The 20,775-nt window shown below is 44.2% G+C and overlaps 1 protein-coding gene across 3 annotated transcripts in view; it reads left to right on the forward strand.

Annotated features, from left to right (window-relative positions):
• The window catches only part of F13A1 (coagulation factor XIII A chain), a 280,265-nt gene that overhangs the window by 125,348 nt on the left and 134,142 nt on the right, over positions 1-20,775 (forward strand). The window contains exon 1 of one of the 3 annotated variants that reach the window (XM_051610972.1): positions 15,909-15,930. The exons of the other annotated variants lie outside the window; for them this stretch is intronic. The gene's annotated coding sequence lies outside the window, so the exon portion shown is untranslated. Of the gene's footprint in view, positions 1-15,908; positions 15,931-20,775 lie in introns of those variants that run through there. 3 annotated transcript variants of the gene reach the window in all.

The following is a 20,775-nucleotide window of genomic DNA, read 5'->3' on the forward strand; positions in this document are numbered from 1 at the left end:
TCCGTGTACTTAGACTTCTGCTTTCTGCTTCACGTTAGTTTAAACAAATGACAAATGAGCTAATCACACCTACTCACTGCATGGCATAGCCCTGTCTTTCTGCCTGCTGGAACAATGCAGCAAACTGTTTAGTTTTTCTCTCGCTGCCAATTTCTTCTCTTCAAGTCAAAGCATTTGGGTCAAGGCTCCAGACAGGCTTATGTAGCCCTTCTGGCTGCAAAACATTGTGAACCAAATTGCCCCATCTTAATCACACAAAGTCAGACCAAATTTTGCAAGATGGACAGTTTGGTTTCTATGGCCTTCTTAGTAACAAATCTGTCTGGTAAAGGGAAGGAAGATGCGTCTGATGAAGCTGACACCAAATAACCAAGCCTTGAAACTTACAGGAATTAATCCTTTCTACTTGACTATGCTAAATACACTTCATGTTCATTTTCTTCAATGGTTCTTAGGCATGTGCTACTTAACAGTATACCAAATCAGGTAAACCTAGACTTATTTCTTTTCCTTCTTTCTTCCTGGATATTTAACTGCCCACTAGTGACACTGTGCACTTGTTATTTGCACTAGAGTTTTTTAAAGCTGCAGTTTATGAGAAAATTAGTAGCTGTTGCAAATGACGGAATGATCAGTACAGAAAGGAGAGAGTTGTTGAACCTTCAGTAAACCTCTTCAATTCCATTTAAGATCCAAGATTGGACTAGAATTTCAAACTGCAGCTGCCAAAAAGGTCGTTCCTGGACAGAAAACCAACTGGAAAAAAGCTACAAGTTAAATTCAACCCTAAATTCAACCCTAGGGCTGCAATAGTCTTCTCTGAGCTGGAAACAAGAGGAAATGTGCTCTGTAGCATGACAGAGTTGAATCAAAGATCACTTTGGTCATCTCAGTCTTTCTTGTTCTGAAGACTGCAATATGATTTGCTCTGCCACTGAGTAAGGTTGAAGAGGGAAAAGCCTACATACTTTATCAAACAGGAGAGCACATCAAAAGATAATTATAGAATAATGCTGAACAGTAGAGCTGTTCCTCAGGCAAAATCCTGGTCTGGATGAAGGTAATAAAACTAATCCCATAGATTGCAGGGGAGGCAAAGATTTCGATGATGATGCATTAAATTTAAAAGCCAATTCAATAAAGTCCAAGGGACCTTGCTTTGAATAATGAGGCTCAGGCCTGCTTCATGTTTTTGGATACTACCATAATAGTAAATTTTATATACAGTGGTAGGTTGAAAACCCAGACAACTGTCCTTAGGCATGGTCACGTAAAGAGATTTAGTTATATGGATCTGTCCGGTTTGACTGGACTTTGGTTGTATCCAGCTGATAGATGATGAAAGCAAGTGCAATTGCAAAGGGAATCGTAAGGAGAGACAATGTCTGGGATTACTGTAATACATTTAAACTAGAATCACATAAAGTAAAAGTCCCTTCTCACTAAGGTCTACAAAGGCAGTGAAAATTGGATATGGCAATTTATTACAAAATGCAAAGTACTTCAGATCAGGACTGTGAGAACATAACCTCCAGATTTATTTTTTTTTACAAATGGCGTCATCATGATCCTTAATTTAAAATGTCAGCCTAATGCTCAATAACAATGAACAAAGCAAATCAAATGATAGGGCAAATGTTTCAAAGACAGACCCACTGGGGATGACTAAATCAAATCAAGCTCAGGTCCTGTCCTGAGATGAAAATCATTGGAAGCTGGAAAACTATGTGAGAGAAATACCATACATTCTTGACCTGCTCTTCCTCTTCCTTGCATGCCTGCTTGCTCACACTGCTGGGAAAAAGTTAGTGGTATAAATATGGAGCCTTGGTCTGGACTAGAACAGTTTACCTGGATACCAGGCTTGCTCTTGAGTTCCCCTTCCCTTTGCCCAACCTATCCTGCTGGAACAGTGTTGCTTGTGCTTGTGGCTTTCAAAGTGCTGACTCAAAGCAGTGTTTCTTCTTTGCCGAAGCCCTGTGGTAGAGGCTCTGCAGATATCCAGGAACGTGAGCCCTGCCTTCCAGAGATTTGAGTTTAAGTGCAAGCAGGCAGCCCAGAAAAAAATGGAACAACACTGGACTTCAGAGGTACAAGTCTTCCTGCTTCGCTGAAAGCAGGATGGCTGGGGTAGATCTCCTAGTAGAAACCAAACAGGACTTTGTGATGGGCTCAGGAGCTCTGCTGTGCGCAGGCAAGTGTCTGCACCATTTCCCCGTCTGGTGCACAGATACTTTCTTGCTCTTTTGAGACAGCTATTTCATCCCTTTTTTTGGCGGTGCTCCTGACACTGACTCAAAATTACGAGTCACAAGATTTTATTTTTTTTTGTGGGTGCAAGGTTGGAACGTGTGTGTCAAATAGTTTTTAGGCAGCCAGTGTTCTGAGGGGAAACACTCACTATAGCTAAGATTTTGGAAAGCTGAGCTGTGACTTCCACTTTGCTCCACCATGTTATTCTCAGTGGGAAGGGGATTTTACTTTGGTTCAAGTTTACAACATGTAGTCCAGACACTGTTTCATCATGTCATTCCCTGTGTAATCCTTGTATCTCCTAGAAAGAGCTTTATTACCAACTCCATCTGTTCTGAGAACTGATTTCCCTTCAAACAGCCAAAGCCTGTGGGATGAGAAACTACATCTAAAACAAGTGGCATCAGTGCTGGCAGTGGGAATTCTGTTTTGGCAGGTTGCTTAGCTGGCCAACAATCATGTTTCTTTATCTGTCTGATTGAGGGCTTTGACCATGGTGATAAGCAGCTCAAAAATGCCTCCAATGAAAGCTGTTTTCTTCAAGAGGGGCAGTGACTTCAATGTTATCTAGAGCACTTATCAAGAAGATTATTATATCTGCAAAATAGTTGTGAAGAGTAAAAGATACAAAGATAGCAGGCTAGTAAGAAGATAAATCTTACACCAATGTCTCTTCCTGGGTTGGCTGATACAAGATAACTGTATCAGCAAACTGCCTCAGCACACCCCCTCCCCTAGCAGCTTATCAAACTAGCGTCTCATGCCTATAACCAGTATCCAGTATTTTTGTTGGTTTGTTTTGTTCCTTGTTGCTTCATGACCCAATTCTTCCCTTTTAGAATGCAGTCAATATTAAGTCATAACTGATTTACTAGACAGCAACATCCATTGATTAGACACCACACTATTAAGTAGCCTAATTGTAGCTATACTATTAAGAGATACACTGTTACCATTAATTTATGATTGTATCATTTTGTACAGTTACAACCAAATAGAAACCTAATTTTCCATCTCAGATCTTGTAAATCACTCCAAACTATTTCATTATCATTTTGCCACCCTTACCACCCGTGCTGCTCGGTGCCAGAGTCCAAGTCTGTCCCTTTTTACTTGCCCCCCACTGAGTCTTTCAGGCATGGACTTGATGGAGAGTCAGAATCACAGAATCACCAAGGCTGGAAAAGACATTTAAGATCCTCAAGTCCAGCCTATGACCTAACACCACCACATCGGCTAGACCATGGCACTAAGTGCCACATCCAGCCTTTCCCTGAACACATCCAGGATGGTGCCTCCACCACCTCCCTGGAAAGTCTATTCCAATGTCTAATCACCCTCTCCCTTTTTCCAAAGTTGATACACTCTTTTTTAATTTCTGAGCTCTTTCAAAATCTCCCTGCTCAACCAAGCCAGTCTTCTTCCCTGCCAGCTCCTTTTTCAGCACACAGGGACAGCAGCTCGCTCCTGCACCTTCATCATTTCATTCTTAAAGTAAGCCCAGCCTTCCTGGGCTCCTTTGTTTTTGAGAGCTGCTTCCCAGGGGACTCTCTGAACCAGCATCCTGAAGAGACCAAAGTCAGCCCTCCAGAAGTCCAACGTAGAGGTTTTACTGATGACCCTTCTAACTTCACCACAAATGGAAAATTCTATCATATTACGGTTGCTGTGCCCAAGGCAACCTCCAACCACTACATCTTCAACCAGCCCTTCCCTGTTCGTAAACTGTAGGTCCAGCATGGCACTACCCCAGTAGGCTCACTTACCAGTTGTAGCAGGAAGTTACCTTCCATACATTCCAGAAACCTCCTGGATTGCCCCCTTTCTGCTGAGTTGTACTTCCAGCAGACATCTGGGAAGTCAAAATCCTCCACGAGAATGAGGGCTAATGAACATGAGACATCTCTGAGTTGTTGAAAGAATGTCTCATAAGTCTCTTTATCCTGGTTGGGTGGTCTGTAGCAGACTCCCACTAGGATATCAGCCTCATTGGCCTTCCCCTTTATCCTTACCCATATATGTTCTGCCATGGTGTGTCTAACATTGAATTCTAGGCAGTCAAAGCACTCCTTAACATATAACACCACCCCACCACCTCTCTTGCCTTGCCTGTCCCTTCTAAAGATCTTGTAGTCATCCACTGTAGCACTCCAATCATGCAAATCATCCCACCACGTTTCCATGATGGCAATTATATCATGGTCTCCCTGGTGCACAGTAGCTTCTAACTCCTCTTGTTTATTTCCCATGCTATGGGGATTGGCATATATACACTTGAGCCATGGTACAGATATCCCAACCACTTGCGTGGTTAACTAGTAGTGACCCTATGTTTTTGTTGTGGCATTTATCCCCATTTTCCACCTCGAGTGGGATGGCAGACTGGTGGCTGTCCTTAGGCTCATCTCTGGTAAGCCTGGTTTCATCCCCATCCCCCTTCAAAACTAGTTTAAAGCCCTTTCGATGAGCCCTGCTAACTCATGCCCCAGGATCCTTCTCCTCTTTGGGTTAGGCTTCACCCACCTGTTGCCATGCCTGGTGTCCTGTAGATCCATTCATGATTGAGAAAGCCAAAGTCCTGTCAGCTGCACCAGTCCTGGAGCCAGAAGTTAATCTTCTGGCTCTTCCCATTTATCCCCTCAATCCCTGCTACTGGTGGGATAGAGCAGAACACCACCTGTGCTCCTGATCCCCTCACCAGCCATCCCAGGGCCCTGAAGTCTCTCTTCATTGCCCCTAGACTTCTGGTAGCTATCTCATCACTGCCTACTTGGAATAGCAGTAATGGGTAGTAGTCTGAGGACAGAACTACGGTAGGGATCTTCCTCTATATATCCTTAATCTTGGCCCCAGGGAAGCAGCTGACCTCCCTAAGAACTCGGTCCAGCCTGCATATAGGGCCTTCAGCTCCTTTTAGAAGTGAGTCACCTACGACAAGTACTCACCATTTTTCTCAACTGAGGTGGTTTTGATGCAAGGTTCAGACTGAATTGGCCTCAGTGACACCTCCAAGTTTGGTGAACCATCATCCACATCACCATTTGGTTCTCCTTGCAGAGCATTGCATGTATTTTGCAAAGTCACCTGGAGAGGAGGAACCCTAGGGACCCCCTTGCCGCACTCCTTGCGCCACGCAGAAACTTGTTGCCATTGCTCCTCATCCTGTAGGCTGTCACACTCAGCCAGGCAGACAGGAGATGGGCAGTGGTCTGCATCATGAGCCCCACCTGTCTTCTGGGCCTGGTTCAGGGAGGCTAAGTCATGGCACCAACAGTTTCTCTCCCTTTCGCACTCCCTGATACTCCTTAGCCTCTCTACTTCCTCCTTCAGCTGTGCAACCATGCCGAGCAGATCATTTACCTGCTCACACCTCACACAGCTGGTGTCTCTGCCATTCTCCGGGGGGAATGACAGGCTTTGGCACTCCCTACAGCCAGAGACCTGGAGCCTCATGTATCTGTGAGGAACCTCCATTTGGGTTGCCACAGCCCTCCTGAAAAGAGCTTTTGCCTGGGTAGAAACCATACTTTACCCTCTTTCTTCTCTAGCTGGTTTTACTGACCTCTCCTTCACCCACGGGCCCTGCTCCCACCGTCCTCTGCAAAGGCAGCCTCTTTTTTTTCTCTTGCCTTTACCACCTCCCTTTCTCTACCCCAACTCTGCAAAAAAACCCACCTTTAAAAAAAAATTTTTCTTCCTATTGGTCTCGGTTCTGCTACATCCGTACTCAGATTTGATGTTTCCAACACCTTCATTTGGGCAATGTTGGCCTTACAGGGTATTGCTGATATAGCTGTCTAGGCACAGGCATCATCATAAGACTACATCCCAAAAACTCCCCTACAATTATTTCATTCTTATTGTCAATGTTTTTTTAATTTTTTATTTTTATTTTTATTTTATATGTTCACCAAGGCAAATTATTCTACTTTAGCCTTGATTCCTCTACCTACCTCCAATTAATGCAAGTAGTTTCATATCCAAGACACATCCTGCGTACCAGAGCAACAAAACTACGTGTTTTTCATACTCTGTTTTGTGCTTGCACAGCACCCCTGCCCTTGAATTATTTTAATTACTCTCTGGGCAGTCATGAGGCCTGGTGCTCCAGCAGGGCCTCTTGCTTGCGTTTGTATGACTGCACCTACACTATGACTTTTGCCAAAATCGTTATGGGTATGTTGTTTTTCCCATGCTCCTTGCCAAGTAGTTGTGTTTGCAAAGCTTTTTAAAACATAGACCTGGATAGTGCTTCACCTGATCTCAGCATTAGGCTTTCCTCTTAAGAGTTTCTTTCATTTAAAGACTTTTTTTTTTTAATCTTCTGTTCTTCAAATACAGTATAAAGTGATTGCTAACTAAAGTGTAAGTTCTTTCTTTCAAGCCCAAATATTTTTTTTTTGCCTTCAGTGTCTTTGTGTGTGCCCGTATCGAACAATGAAACATTTCCACAGGGAAAGCTTCACTGATTACTCTTCCTTTTTCTTACAGTTCTGTCTGAACAAAAGCTTTCTGCTCCATACTTCTCAGAATGGGTCTCCTGCTAGTGAAAGACAGCGAGTGAAAATTCCTCAGCAAATAGATGAGGCTTTTTAGAGAAGATACTTTCAGTGTCTGTAGAAGTCAACTTTTCGTACTGGGTGTGTAATAGTGTATTTAATAGTTTACTTAAAAAACACAAGAAGGTCTAGAAATGCAATACAAGCTAATGTGCCACCATCACCCCTCTCCAGCTGCACCTGAGTGAAGGTGATTTTTGCTTTCTGATAATTCTGCAGTGCTGGGGGCATTTGAAGTCCTGCACTCCCAGCCATGTTTCTGACGGGGGTCATGCCCGTTGTGCAAGCCCTGCAGGAGCAGAGACCAGCAGGCCCTTGACCCTCCAAGGCTTCTCCCTTCCACAGGGTGGAGAAGTTTCTGGGACTCACCCAGCACCTCCTGGGCAGGCACCCAGCTTGTGCAACAACCACTTGTCCCTGCAGTGCTCCAGGACCAAACGAAGAGCCGGGGCTGAGACTGCTGCAAAGTGACAAACATTGATGCTAGCAGGACTTGCAGACAGGGCTTCTGGTTTGTGCTTTCTTTGAGCACTGTTAACCTGAGACATGCTGCGCCCTGGCATGCTCTCAGCACAAGACCTTCGTGGCTGTCTGATGTGGGACTGCTGCTCAGTATGTGCTTCTTGTGAAACACTGCTGCTGTTTGTATATAGCGTGAGTCTACATGGTCTAGTGGGAGGTATCCCTGTCCATGCAGGGGGGTTGGAACTAGGTGACCTTTAAGGTCCCTTCCAACCCAAACCATTCTATGATTTATAATGTCCAATATTTCAAAGACTTCTTTGCAATTTCTGTGCTGTTATTATATAGCATCTTCATATTAGAACTACAGGTTATTTGTTAAAGCTCCATTTAAGTTATTTATAAAGTGCTGGAAGACATGATGAGAAGATTCTGACGTTTGGGCTTGTAGACTTCTACTGGCAGCAGAAGAATTTGAAACTTATGTCTGAAGTCAATGGGTGGTGCCCAGGCAAGAGTAGTTGTCTGGTTTCCAGCTTTCCTTTATCACTGTGTGTTATTATTGCCCCCAGTTGTGCTGCTGTGCCAGGGGCTCTTCTTTAGTGAGAAAAATTCTGTGAACATCCCCAAGGAAAGAACTATATTGTCTCCTGTATTGGCCTCCTCCCTTCAGCACCTTCTTTCCGAAGGAAAAAAGTGTCAGAGATCATGGTAGGTTTGGAGCAGGAAGGCAATTCTTACATATTCCTCTGCCATTTGTTTGCATGGAGGTAGAAAATGTAGGACAAATTTGTTCTGGCGCTCTCTGAAGAGGACAGGTGTATTTGTGTTGTGACTATGGTGACTCCATGTACAGAGTGAGTGACTTAGAGTTTTGGATGCTATTCTTGGATGAGTGTTGCAGTGTTTGTCAACTCACCTGCAGGGAGCACTTTTGAATAAGGGAATGGGAAGGAGGAAAGCAGACCCAGCACCACTCAGAGCAGTAACAAAGTGCATACACTTATTTGTGATTTGCATTGCCTTATTCATCATGCAAATGTACAGGAACCAAAGGCTGAAAAAGAAATTCTGGCCTTGAAGTTATGTGGTTTCTCAAAGGGTAGTAGGGGTGGAGGTGACAAAACCAGCTTTGGTGCAAAGAGAAAAGCATTCATCTGCTTCTGCCTCTCCTCAGTTCCATCAACCAAGCTCAGTAGCTATGTGGAGTTATTACTGTGACAGTCATGTTTTGAGGTGGGTGGGAATTTCTAGTGAATACTGCTCATCTCAGAAAATGACATTTCACTGAATCCAGAGCTTCTTATGGAAATACTTGTAGTATGTGGTAGGAATGTGCATAGCAGCAGGAGACATTTTTCAGCACCAGGAGCAAGAGCTGCAGTTAGCAGAAAGCTTTGCTTCAAGAATAGCCTTGAGGAACTTTATTTGCGTCTTGTGAGGCCAGGCTGTGGGGAAACTTCTCCTGGGCTAACAGATTTTGAGCTGCCATGGGAGTGGCCTCCTTTTGTTCATATGAAGCTCAGAATGGGAGAAGCTTTGAAACCTCAAGCTTCAAAGGGGTTAGAAGAGGTGTTTCACACTGTCCCTTCAGTGAACTTCCTCTCAGTGTATGGCAGCTACAGCAGCAGCAATATGGTGAGAAGCTGCTTTGGTGAGCAACTTGTAATTAGCTAAGGAAACAGGCCCTGGCTTATCATGATCTGGGCAGGTCTCTGTCAGAAGTCAGTATCTCCTCTGTTACTTCATGGCTGCACTTGTGAGAAGTTCTTTGACCAGGCAATGTGTTTAAATTGCTGTTGAATCAGGATCACAATGGATCAATGGCCTCTGTTAAAACCCTGTGGCCCTCCTGGATGGACTAAATTTGTTTGCCAACATTACAGCCCTGGTGTGCAACTTTGGATCGATGGGCATTGTTGCTGGTAAGGCAGTAAGGAACAGCACACCAGGACAGCTGAAATGAGATATGGCGGCAGCTTCTGTAATTCTGGTGGAAATGGGTGTTTCTCGATCCTGGCTAGTAGAGTTTCCTCTGTATCCATGGGGAAGTGAGTCTCTGTAGAATAAGCTCAGTTTGCTGCCTGGGAAGTGCGAAGTGGTGGCCAAGCACTCCTTCCGTAATATGCCCTGGAACCTTGTGACAGAGCAGACTCAACAAAGAACTGGTTAATGTTTGATGTAAAGGAACAGAGTTTCTGACCCTACAGACAAATCCTGTTTATGGGTGATTCAATAGTGCAGGAAGGGATATCCATGGATATCAGGTATTCATAGCCAAATGCACACAGTGGAATGGTGTGACGTTTTGCGGTCACACCAGTATTGTGTTGGGAAACTGGAAACTCAGCAGAGATGTACACTGAATAGTCATCCATGGGCAGGGGTGAACATCTAAAATAGCTACCCTTGTGCTTCTGGGTCACCTAGCACTGGTAATCTTTATCCCCTAAAATCACAGAATCATAGAATGGCTAGGGTTGAAAGGGACCTTAAAGATCATCTAGTTGCAACCCTCCTGCATGAGCAGGGACACCTTCCACTAGACCAGGTTGCTCAAATCCCCTTCGAACCTGACCTTGAACACTTCCAGGAAGGGTTCATCCACAACTGTCCTGGGCCACTTGTTCCAGTGTCTCACTGCCCTCACACTAAGGAATTTCTTCCCAATACCTAACCTAAATCACCCCTCTTCCAGCTTAAAACCATTACCCCTCATCCTATCACTACGTACCCTGGTAAAAAGTCCCTTCCCAGCTTTCCTGTAGCCCCTTCAGGTACTGGAAGGCCTCTATAAGGTCTCCTTGGAGCCTTCTCTTCTCCAGGCTGAACAGCCCCAACTTTCTCAGCCTGTCTTCACAGGGGAGGTGCTCCAGCCCTCTGATCATCTCCAGGACCCTCCTCTGAACCTGCTCCAGGTTCTTCATGTCCTTCCTGTGTTGGGGGCTCCAGAACTGGACACAGTACTCCAGGTGGGGTCTCCAGCTGACTTCCACGCAGGCCTGACATGAAAACTTTAAAAACATTCCCATAACCACATACTGGCAGGTACGTAAAGAAGTGTCTGTGCATTGAGAGCACTGTAAGAGATGGAGCAATTGAAAGCAGAGGTCTCTTGACATCAACAACAACAGACATTGTGAACAAAAGCTCAGCACTTCTAGGCAAGAAAGTAGATCTTGAATTAGGCAAGGATTTTTAATTTTGTTAACCTACTTTGCCATTTGCTCCCTTTTGGTACCTGAGCATTCTGTAACCTGTCTATCTCCTCTCCTTTCTGACTAATGGGTGGTGAGGTTAGATTTATTTGGATGCATGGAAGAAAGGAGGCGAAGAAACTGCAGCTGAAGGAGGGCTAAGTTTAAACTGGATTCTGATGGCTTTAGGAGTGAATTTCATACTGGTCAGCCTACTGCCAAGATGCAAATGAATTTCATAGCTGCTGCTGATGTTCTTCCAGCAGAAGCGTGTCTGCTAAGTGAGTTTGCAGTTGCTCCCAGTGAAGCTATTCCTGAGTTTATCCTGCCCTTCTCAGACTGTAGACATACAGGGTTTCTGAGTGTGCCCTTGTCATTAGCATGATGCCTACGATTAGAACACAGGGAGTCTGCTTTCTCAGTGGCTTGTGCTGGTGTTTGAAATTCTGTTTTGTTGGAAGCTATTGCTCCCTCCGTGTCGAGCATAACTGTAATTGTGCAGAGAGTGCTGCACTGCTGCTGCAGCTAGATCTAAGTCTGACAGGAGGGAGCAGAGCCTGCTACAGACTTCTCTTGCCTAGGTGGTAGGGGGAGGACATGCTGCCTCCCTCCCTTCCTTGAGCGACAGGGTTGCTACAGGGATGTCTTCAGCAGAGGCAAAGGGTTCAGATTTGCTGACCTCTGAGTTCTTTGCTCGGTCTCCTGAGGGTGCCAGTGCAGTGAGTGGTTCTCCACCCTGCTACCTTAGCCAGGCACTCCAGCAGGCACAGGTTGGTGTGGATTGCATCTGATGTGAAGGAGGGATAGAGCTGAATACAATCTGTGACAGAAATTTGCCAACAAGGCAGCAATATAGAGATGGGATTATACGTGCAAAGGACCGTTTCCACTTCTCTAATGTTTCTAGAGAGAATGACTGGGGCCATTTTAGGATGGGACTGCTGCTCCTTGCTTTGTGTCAAGGGTGGGACAGCAGGGATCCCTCTTTAGTGGTACAAGAGGATTAAGAAGTCCAGAAGCAGACAGCTGTAATCTGTGCATTACCCTTGGTTGCTGCTGAGACAAAACAGTGATAAAAGCATCCTCTTTGGTCCAGGACCTGGCCTGATACCACATTACAATGCTGACAATGCCATTGTGCCTCTTAAGGAAGACAAACTTGCATTCTTTAATATTAGTTTCTTAGGGATAGGGCAAGTAATATATTAGGGTAGGCTGCTTTTTCTCGATGGGTATTCAGAGAGCAACATCTGGGAGAACTTCCAGCTCATGCTAGCTCCTGTTTCCTTAAACAAAAATCAGTATGGATCAGAAACACAAGGTATTTCTAGAATGCAGACTGCCAGATATCTAAAATTAATGTATGAATCTTTTTGTCCCAAGAGACCAGTGTTACTATGGATAGCTTTCTTCAGAAAAGCCTATATAACTATGATGCATGGTAGCTTTGCCTTCCAGATAGGCAAATACAGGCTTTCTGAGTTAGCAAGGGCATGACAGTTTGGACTAGCTAAGCCAAATTTGGATGTTGCTGAGGTGAGAAAGTGGGAATTTTTTTTTTAGGGTTTCCTCTGGCAGAGAAATGTTTCACTAGCAGCCTTGGTCAAAGCCTGTCTGAATCTGTTTCCTAGGGGGAACATGCTCATCTTGCCTCCCTCTCTTGCAGTCTCTTCCAGAGGATTGGTGATGGTGAGAAGGAGCAATTGCATTGGTTTTGAGGACTCAGTTTGCTGTGAGCACCCCAGCCCAGGCTCTGTGCTGGCTGGAAAGAATGACGTGAAGAAATAGGATTGCAGAGCCTGGGGGAAAGCTTTGCAGACCACCTGGCCTTCAAATTCCTGGCACTGCTTAAACGTGTCTCTGTAGGAAATCCATGTTCCAAGTCAAGCTCAGGTCACATGAGAAAATGAATTTGGCAGGAATTTTGAGTCCCTACTGATCTGCCAACAAATCCACCCCAAGCATCATCTTGCTCCATGGCTCTACACTTAGAATAGAGCAGCACAACTGACAGCCCAATGTAAAAAAAACCCCACACTTACAGAAGTGCCTGGAGGTGGCTTCTGCAGGCTTTTCCATCCACCAGTGCTTCTGCAAACTGACTTTTCTCCTTTTACAGAAAATAAAAGGCAAGGGAAGGCTTGAAAGCAAAGAGAATTAAGGTGGTAGGAAAAAAAAATATCATTCTTTTTAGTTTTGTGTTCCTACTGTCCTAGGAAGACTTCAGGTCCCCTGAGCGCTGTTTAGACACTCAAAATATGTACAAATGTAGGGGCAACTCATACTTCTGTGCCCACCTGACCACCTCTGACATCATTAGTAGCAACTGGTAAGATGTTGCCAAGTGCATTTAAGTGCCATTTTGTGTATTGTTTTTCCCAAAATATCTCAGCTTCAGAGCAAGGTGCATAAAGAAAATGAAATTCAAAATTACTCTGGCACAATTATAGCAGAAATAAACAGCTATCGAGCTTAATGCAGACGCCATGATGGGAAATAAAATCTAATTTCCTCTTTTTTTTCTTTTTTTTTCCTTTTTTTTTCTTTTTTTTTTCTTGTTGTTGTTGTTTGTGTTTTGTATTAGGTGCTCTGTTATCATCTTTATGTGGAATGTTCAGAAATTTTATTGCATTAAGCACATCTGCGAATTGGGAGGTCTCTTTATTACAGAAGGCAGAGATTTTTGGGATGGACTGTCAACAACTTGCAATGCTTTAACATCTCTTCAAGGTGACTGGATCATGTGCTTGGTACAGCAGTGCCCCTTAGGGCAGTATAACTGGAAACACGAGACTTCCTGTGCCAGCCACAAATTTTTGAAAACTAGAAGATAAAAAATTAGATATGTAAATCAACCTTTCTGTATGTATAAGCACAAATGTAACTATGGAAGGTCCTAATTGTCAGGATCGCTGCTTAAAGTTCTAACTGTGGGTACTCAAGGCTGAAAGTCTGAGCTGTGACGTTTCCTAGAAGAACTGAGTAACCACGTTTAAATAGTTTTCCTTTAAGTTTGTGAACTAGGCTGTATTTGTGTTTATTCATGGATCATATAAATGCAAGACATAATATTTATCTTCCATAAGTAAATTTATTTAAACAAATAAATATGCAAACAATGCATGTAAATACTTATTTATTTGCATTTCTATTTAGATGACCTAAGTTCTGCTAAGAGACAATCAGAAATACCTAATTATTCACTGGATTTAAGGACACTCTGAAAAAAAATCTTTAAAAATCCAGATATGAGAAAAGCAACTGAGGTTGATGGCAGAGATCCCTCCCTTGGTAGTCATGCAAACAGTGTGGGTATGGCTCTAGACACTGCAGCACTGTGGGTGAAAAACAGTATTTTGTTTTCCTTCAGATTGTCTCAATTAGTGCTCTCCTGTCTTTATGAGGATAAGAACAACAGGCAGGAGTCTGAGAGCAGAGGTTGTGACATGCCCAAGGTTTGGAGCCTGGGGTCTGAATTCTCATCTTTCATCTTTATGAGTGTTGGTACTGCATCTGCTCTGTGACTCCCAGGGGACGGAAGGGGCTCTGGCTTGTTAGTGGGAAGTGCTACTGCTCCCAGTTTTCTGTATCCAAATATGTGAGCAGCAAAGATGCTGAAGGAGCCAAGTTATTTCTAAGGTGAAAGAGCACCTGCCTGAAGATGAATGAGGCATCCTCCTCCTTCCCTAGGTAGGCAGGGGGGTGGATGCCAGCAGTGGCTCAAAGGCGGTTTGTACACTGGGGAGAGTTTTCAAGGTGAAAACATCAATTTGCCAGTGCCACCCAAATTTGAAGAGGCTGAAGGAGAGAATCAAGACTAGTACCCTGTTCAGACCAGTGCTCTGGGTGCCCGAGCAGGTAACCTATTAATGAGTCAGTTAAAGGATGTAGTTAAAGCTGAGATACATATTAGTGTCAGCACTAAAAAGGACAAGACCTGAAAGACTTGCATCGCAGGGAGGAAGCAGCAGATCAGAAGTTTTCCCTGAATGCTTTGCCTGCATGTGCCTTGCTGCAACTGAAGCTTTCATGTACAATTCTGGGTTTACATTTTCCCAGGAGGGGCTGTAGGACCCTCCTGACGTGGAGGCTTGGAAGAGGAGAGCAGAGGGATGGCCAGGTCCGGCTGGAGGTGTCCTGGGTGGCTCCTCACATCATTTTGCAGGCGAGCCACCTGATGGTGCTGTTTGCTCAAATTCCCGGCCGCCGTGAGCCCTCCTAGCCCGCAGAGCTGTGGACTTGTATGTAGACCTGTCTTATCACAAGGCCTTTAATTAAAAAATAAATTATAAAAAAAGGTCTGCGATGCCTACCTGGCTCTGGCAGTGGGAAGTCACTTTCTGTGAGGCCCTGGGGCAACAACAGATGGGTTTTTTTAAGCTTGATTTCAAGGAAGGGCCTTGAAAAAGGCCTGGGTTTTCTGCATTTTGTGGAGGCTGACAATGGCTTGCTAGGTTTTCCTAATTTATTTTGCATTCTCCTCACAGTTTTCACTGTGGAGCTTTCCCGTACAAGGATTAACCATCACAAGCGGTGCAGTGCAGCGCTGGCAACCTCCCTGGAAACCACGCATCCTGAATAATGATGAGAGCTAAAAGCAGGACAGCAAATCCAGCCTTCTGTTCCCTAAATCAGCACTGGGTAACACCACTCCAGACAAAGAGAAGCGCTTGACACCACCCCCATTCTCATAGCCTGCTCCATTGTGAACCTGGCTCCCTCTCTGCAGGGCCTCACATCAAAACATGCAGGCAAGGTAAGAAATGTACTGTGAGGATGCTTCTGCCCAGCACCAGGCACCTACTGTGAGGGCCAGGCTCCCCATGTGCTTTGGAGGGTGCAGGCTTGTGTTTGCCATCTTAGGGACTGAGTTTCTCAGTGAAGGACTAGTGGTTCAGTGCTTGGCGATACAGGTGCAGGGGATGGGAGTGACTGGTGTTAACAACCAAGGCCATCACACAAGGAGAACAAAACAGCTCATTCTACTGTCCTGCCTTGTCTGGCTCATTTTCTGGTTGTGACAGAGGGCAGGGAGCAAAATTTGTCCCAGATTGCCCCACTCACTCCCTCCACAGGCAGCACTGCCAGTGGGTCCCTCAGAAGTTAACGGGCGGGCTCCTCATTTGTTTCTCACTGTCAGGATGATGAGTCCAACTAGATTTCTCTCTGTTTGTGTTTGCTGCTTGTCTGTGCTGACAAAACATGCCTAGTTTGTAGCTCCCTCGCTTCAGCTGGTTGCTGTTCCATTTTAATGTGAGGCACTTCGTCGGAGGTCATTTACTCAGTATGTTGCTGGGCCATTTACAAATAAGAGCTGATGAATATTTCATTGTCGTTCACCAGGAATTCTGTTGAAGTGTGGAGCTTCATGGCAGTGAGTCAGTATGTGATGCACTCAACCTGAAATTGTTTCCTTGCTGCATCTTTCATCAAATGTACTAACTGCTGACATGGAGGAGGTAAAGTTGGTGGAAGGGGGAGGACTACATGTATGTACTAATGTAATAACGTTCTTTATCTCACTTTGCTTCTATTTAAATATCCCTGGAATTAGCGTTGCTCCACGAAGGGGCTCTTTCAATGAAAATGCAAGAGCAGCTAGCTCTTCCTGTTTGCTCTGACAGCAATACCAGGCTGGCTTTCGTTCCTGCAGCGCCACACCTCCAGGAGGAAGACTCTGCTGGGCTCAGAGACTCCCTCTTAAGTTCCAGGAAGAGGGAGTACTTGCAGCGGAGTGGATGGTGAAACCAATGTATCTTGTTGCAAAATATCCTAGTGGAAGCAGGGCACAGTGCAGGCAGTGTTAGTGCTTGCTTGAGACTGCTAAGAGCCTGGAGCTCTAGTTCTGCAGGGGAGACCCGAGCCATTTGTTTCAGAGTCCAGTGATGATTCAGGAACCAGCAACATTAGATCTTTTATTGCTGAGCCAACAAAAAAAAAAAATGGAAGCTGGGATAGAGTACTGAGGTTGGCAGCAGGAGTCTATAAAGGTAGTTTACCCAGCAGCTGCTAGCTGAGAGAGAGGATGTTGCTGTACTATGACAGTGGAGTGGCAGCAGATAGTCCCATCTGGATGGTGCAGATGTGCTTGTGGCAGTGCCTCTTGCCTCACCTGCTGACTGTGGAAAAGCCAGCAGGAAGGTGTTCTCCTGTTACAGTGTTGTTTATGCCACAAAGAGTTTGTATTGCACTCCTGGATTTTCTGGACTGTGCAGCTTTCATGATAAATGATGTGGTAGAGACCATTAAGGCACATTGTGTTTTACTAGTGAGAAAGTAATTCAGCCAGAGAGGTCCTGTAACTGTCCAACCTTCTTCAGCCCTCTCCCGTTCTGGTGCTGAAGTTGAGCTCTGGGGGTCTGCCAGTAACAAAGGTTATTGTAGCTGTGCTGGACACAGGAGAAGGAAAGAAGGCCACATGTAATTATTCTGCTATTATTATTGTCTGCTTCCATGCATGCTCAGAAGTTTATGTTTGCTGCCCAGACCACAGGCATGGGCTGCAAAATGTGCCGGCTCTTCATTTACTACTGGCTGGTTACCTGGTGCTTCAGAGCTGGAACAAGAGAGAGAAGCTGTAAATATACAAAATTTGACAGCTGTGAGGGAGTAGGGGTTCATCTTGACAGATGCAGAGGAGAAAGGCTGGTAATCTGAAACTGGGCTCCACAACTCTTCCAAGGGCAGAAAATGAGATGGGCTCCTCTTCTCCATCTCAGCTTGGTCTACATTACACAGTTCACACCTCTCTCAGAACTGCAGTTTGTCTGGCACAGCACACAACAGGCCATCCCAAGCTGCTCTGTAGGTAAGCTTCTGCATACCTGGTTGGGTGCCCTGCTTTGTGTGAAGCTCTTGCCATACACTGTGCAGAACAGGAGCATGATGTGGAAACTGGGCAGATGTGGACTCAGCATTGTGTTCCCTGGACTACTGGCTTTTTTTGAGGCTAAGCAGGGTTTTCATGCTGGCGAAACTGTCTAGTCACTGCTATTCAAAGGGATCTGTTGTGAACTTATGGTACAATGAACTGGCCCTCAGCACCTAACTACCTGGAACGATTTTCAGTCTTAATGATCTCTGGGGTATTAATTTTAGAGGTGTTTTTTTTTTTCCTTTTCTTAAGATTCTGTGAAGTCTCTCTAGCATGCACATCCCACCACCATGTTATTCAAGTCTGCCCATGTCTGTATGTGCATGTATATGTATATGCATATGGTATGTTTTCTCTTATCACGTATTTTTACGTAGTTCCTGGAAGTACCCCCAGGAGAGCTTGGGTTATCCTAGGTACAAGGTCATAGCTGCCCTTCAGTTAGTGGGCTGGATTCCCCCAGAAAGAGCCCAAACCCAGTGAAGACAGTGGGAAGATTTGGTGTAGAAGTAGAGTTAGAGATGGACTTTTTGTGACTAGAAAATTTAATTTCCATCCTGCCAGAAGCATCACTTATATGTCTGGAAAAATCAACCTTTTTGACTCCTTAAGCCCCTCAGTAGTTAATCTCTGCTTTTTGTGTTGGTCTTGGAAGGTTTTTGTTTGTGGGGTTTTTTTCTCTTCAAACTTGACTAATGTCTTCGTGTTTTTTTGGGCTGGTATCCTACGATACAGAGTGCTCCCTGAAAATTACTAAAAAGCAGGCCAGCTTGTAAAAGGAGGATGTAATCTGGAAGTTAGAAGTACGGGAACTTGATGTCAATATTCATGAAATACAATAAAAACAGGCAGTGTGGAAAAAAAAAAAGTGAGAGTGTCTTAGACTCCATTACAGTCTTTATTGGACTTCTTACTAGATTTTTTTTTTTAAATATAATTAGATTTTTAATTTGACCAATTGTAATGATAGAATGAAACTGATTATGTTGCCAGTTTTTCCAAAACAGCTCAATTAACCTAGAGATCTTTGTAATATAATTAAGAACTTTTTGTAGACTGAGAGTTCTTTTCTGTGGGGGTGCAGGCATACGTGGGTGGTTACTGAGAATATGTGGTACTCTAATCACTTCTCACTGTCTATCTTCCACTCTTTCTGATGCCCACAGATATTATGGGCCAAAATTTACTGCTTATGTCATTCCAGAAATAAACAGGACTAGTCATAGGGCAGAACATGACTTACTACAAATAAAAGTGACAGAAATTGTACCTGAAGAATGGAAAAAAATAAATGGTCATTTTTAATAACAGTTTCCATAGTGGAAAAGCAAATGAACAAACTTGTATTAGGGTCTAGAAGAAGAAAGAAGAATTATTACCATTCTAGAGAACCTTGGTGAAGTGGGGGCAGCTGCAATGGATATTGCCATTTGAGGTGGAGTGTCAAAATTCTGATTCAGGATAGGTTTTCTCAGCAACATAACTGACATTTCCCAGTTTTTCACACTATGATTTTACAATACTTCAGTCATGAGTTAAGTAAGTTCAGATATTGCACAAAAGAGTAAATATAGCACGTTTTACTTTTTTACTTAAAAAGTAGGTGCTGCATCTGTCCATGTCCTCTATTAGTCACTTTTCTCTCCAGACATGGATGCTGTGTGCTTTAGAAGTCCATCTGTCAGTTGATGTCTTTGCTTGTCCATCTCTTTAAGAAGACTGAACTGTGAGAACCATCAAATGTGTTTCACACCTCATTGTAAATTGGTCTGAGCCACCCCACTCTTTTCTGCTGTTTCCAGGGTGGTGGTTGGGCAGGCAGGCTTACTGGTAAGAACCCCAAAGAAATATGGGGTGAGTGGGCATCCCTATGTTTCTCTTCCTGTTACCAGCCCATGCAGAAATGCTAGCCTACTTCCATCTCTAGCAGCCCTGGATTTGGTGATACTGAAGACCAACTGCAGACTGAGCTGTGTTAGCAGCAACTTATTCATCAGGTCAAGGGAGGTGATTATTTTCCTTTGTGTGGCACTTGTTAGGCCATATCTGGTGTTGTGTGCCCAGTTCTAAGTCCCTAGCACAGGAGGGATATTGGGAAGTTGGTGTGAGTCTAGTAAGACATGTTGGGGGCTTGAGTATATGACATAGAAGGACAAGTAGAGGGAAGGACAAGAGGCAACAGACACAAGTTACAGCATGAAAAATTACATCTAGATGTAAGGAAGAAAATCTTCTTAGGCAAGGTAGTTGAACACTGAAAGAAGTAGCCCAGAAACCCTGTAGGATCTAATATTTGGAAGTACTCAGCTTTGGAAGTTGAACTAGGTGATCTTCAGAGGTCCTTTAACACTTAAATTATTCTGTGGTTTCATGATTTATGATTGGTCTTGATGATCTTCAAGGTCTTTTCCAACCAGGATGATCCTGTGATTTTGTGCAAGTGTTTGAGCAAGTGTCTCACACAATCCGTATGGCCTCTGTGATGCACCAGAAAGACTTCCAAGCAAATGTTTTGTGCTTTCTCTTAAAAATGAAATTCCTTCAGTACTCTCCATACCATGAGGAGCTCTGCCACAACTTTGCAGACTGCCACTCCTTAACCCATGCACAGAGAACTTTGTCTTTGCCTGTATATTCCTATATGTGAAAATGACTATTAAATCCATCCTTAAAACCTCCAAGGACAAACACTGCACAGCTTCTTTGGGCTATGACTCTTCCAAAGAGGTCAGTTGTTCCCAGTTTTCTGGAAAAAAGTTGGTAAGCTGAAGCCCTAGTTCAAACGAGTATGTCGCATTGTCAGCAGAGAACTGCGAACAACCTGACTACGGCTTGAATAAGTCATTAAAATGTCCTCCAGCTTTCTCTTTGTGAAGTGGATCCAGTAACACTGAAGGTGCCAGAAAAACTGTATCCTAGTTCAAGTTGCAGCTGAGCTTCAGTGTAATCACAAGTGCTGGCATCCTTGTTGCCTTCAGCCCTGGAACTCATCCAGTTCTGGACAAAGTCACGCTGGCCTTAAAATCCAGAGCTGAACTCTGGAGGCAACATGGGTTGTTTTTATTTGTTAATTTGAAGTGAATGAGAGAAACAATTGCTGAAGGGCACTCTTTTGTTAGCAGTCAGTAAAAGTAAGAAAGTTCAGTATTTGTTTGAGATCTCATGCAAAGATATGTGAATTTTGAAACTTCTTTGCAGAAGCTGCTGTGAGCTGGGAGCATTGTAGTGTATGCCAGCTTAGCAGAAAGATGCCAGAAGTTACCGAGTTTGACCCAGGAGTTCCTGGTTGAAAGATTATGGCCTGTCCTCTGTAGGAAGCCAAACAACTGTCAGGTTTCGGATCAGCAAAGTTCCTCAGCACTGAGTAAGCACTTGCAAAGTCCCCCTTGCCAAACTTTTCGTAGTCTCAGCACTTTCATGAGTTTTCATG

This window comes from Apus apus, chromosome 2 (assembly GCF_020740795.1).
Source record: "Apus apus isolate bApuApu2 chromosome 2, bApuApu2.pri.cur, whole genome shotgun sequence".
Taxonomy (NCBI): Eukaryota; Metazoa; Chordata; class Aves; order Apodiformes; family Apodidae; genus Apus; species Apus apus.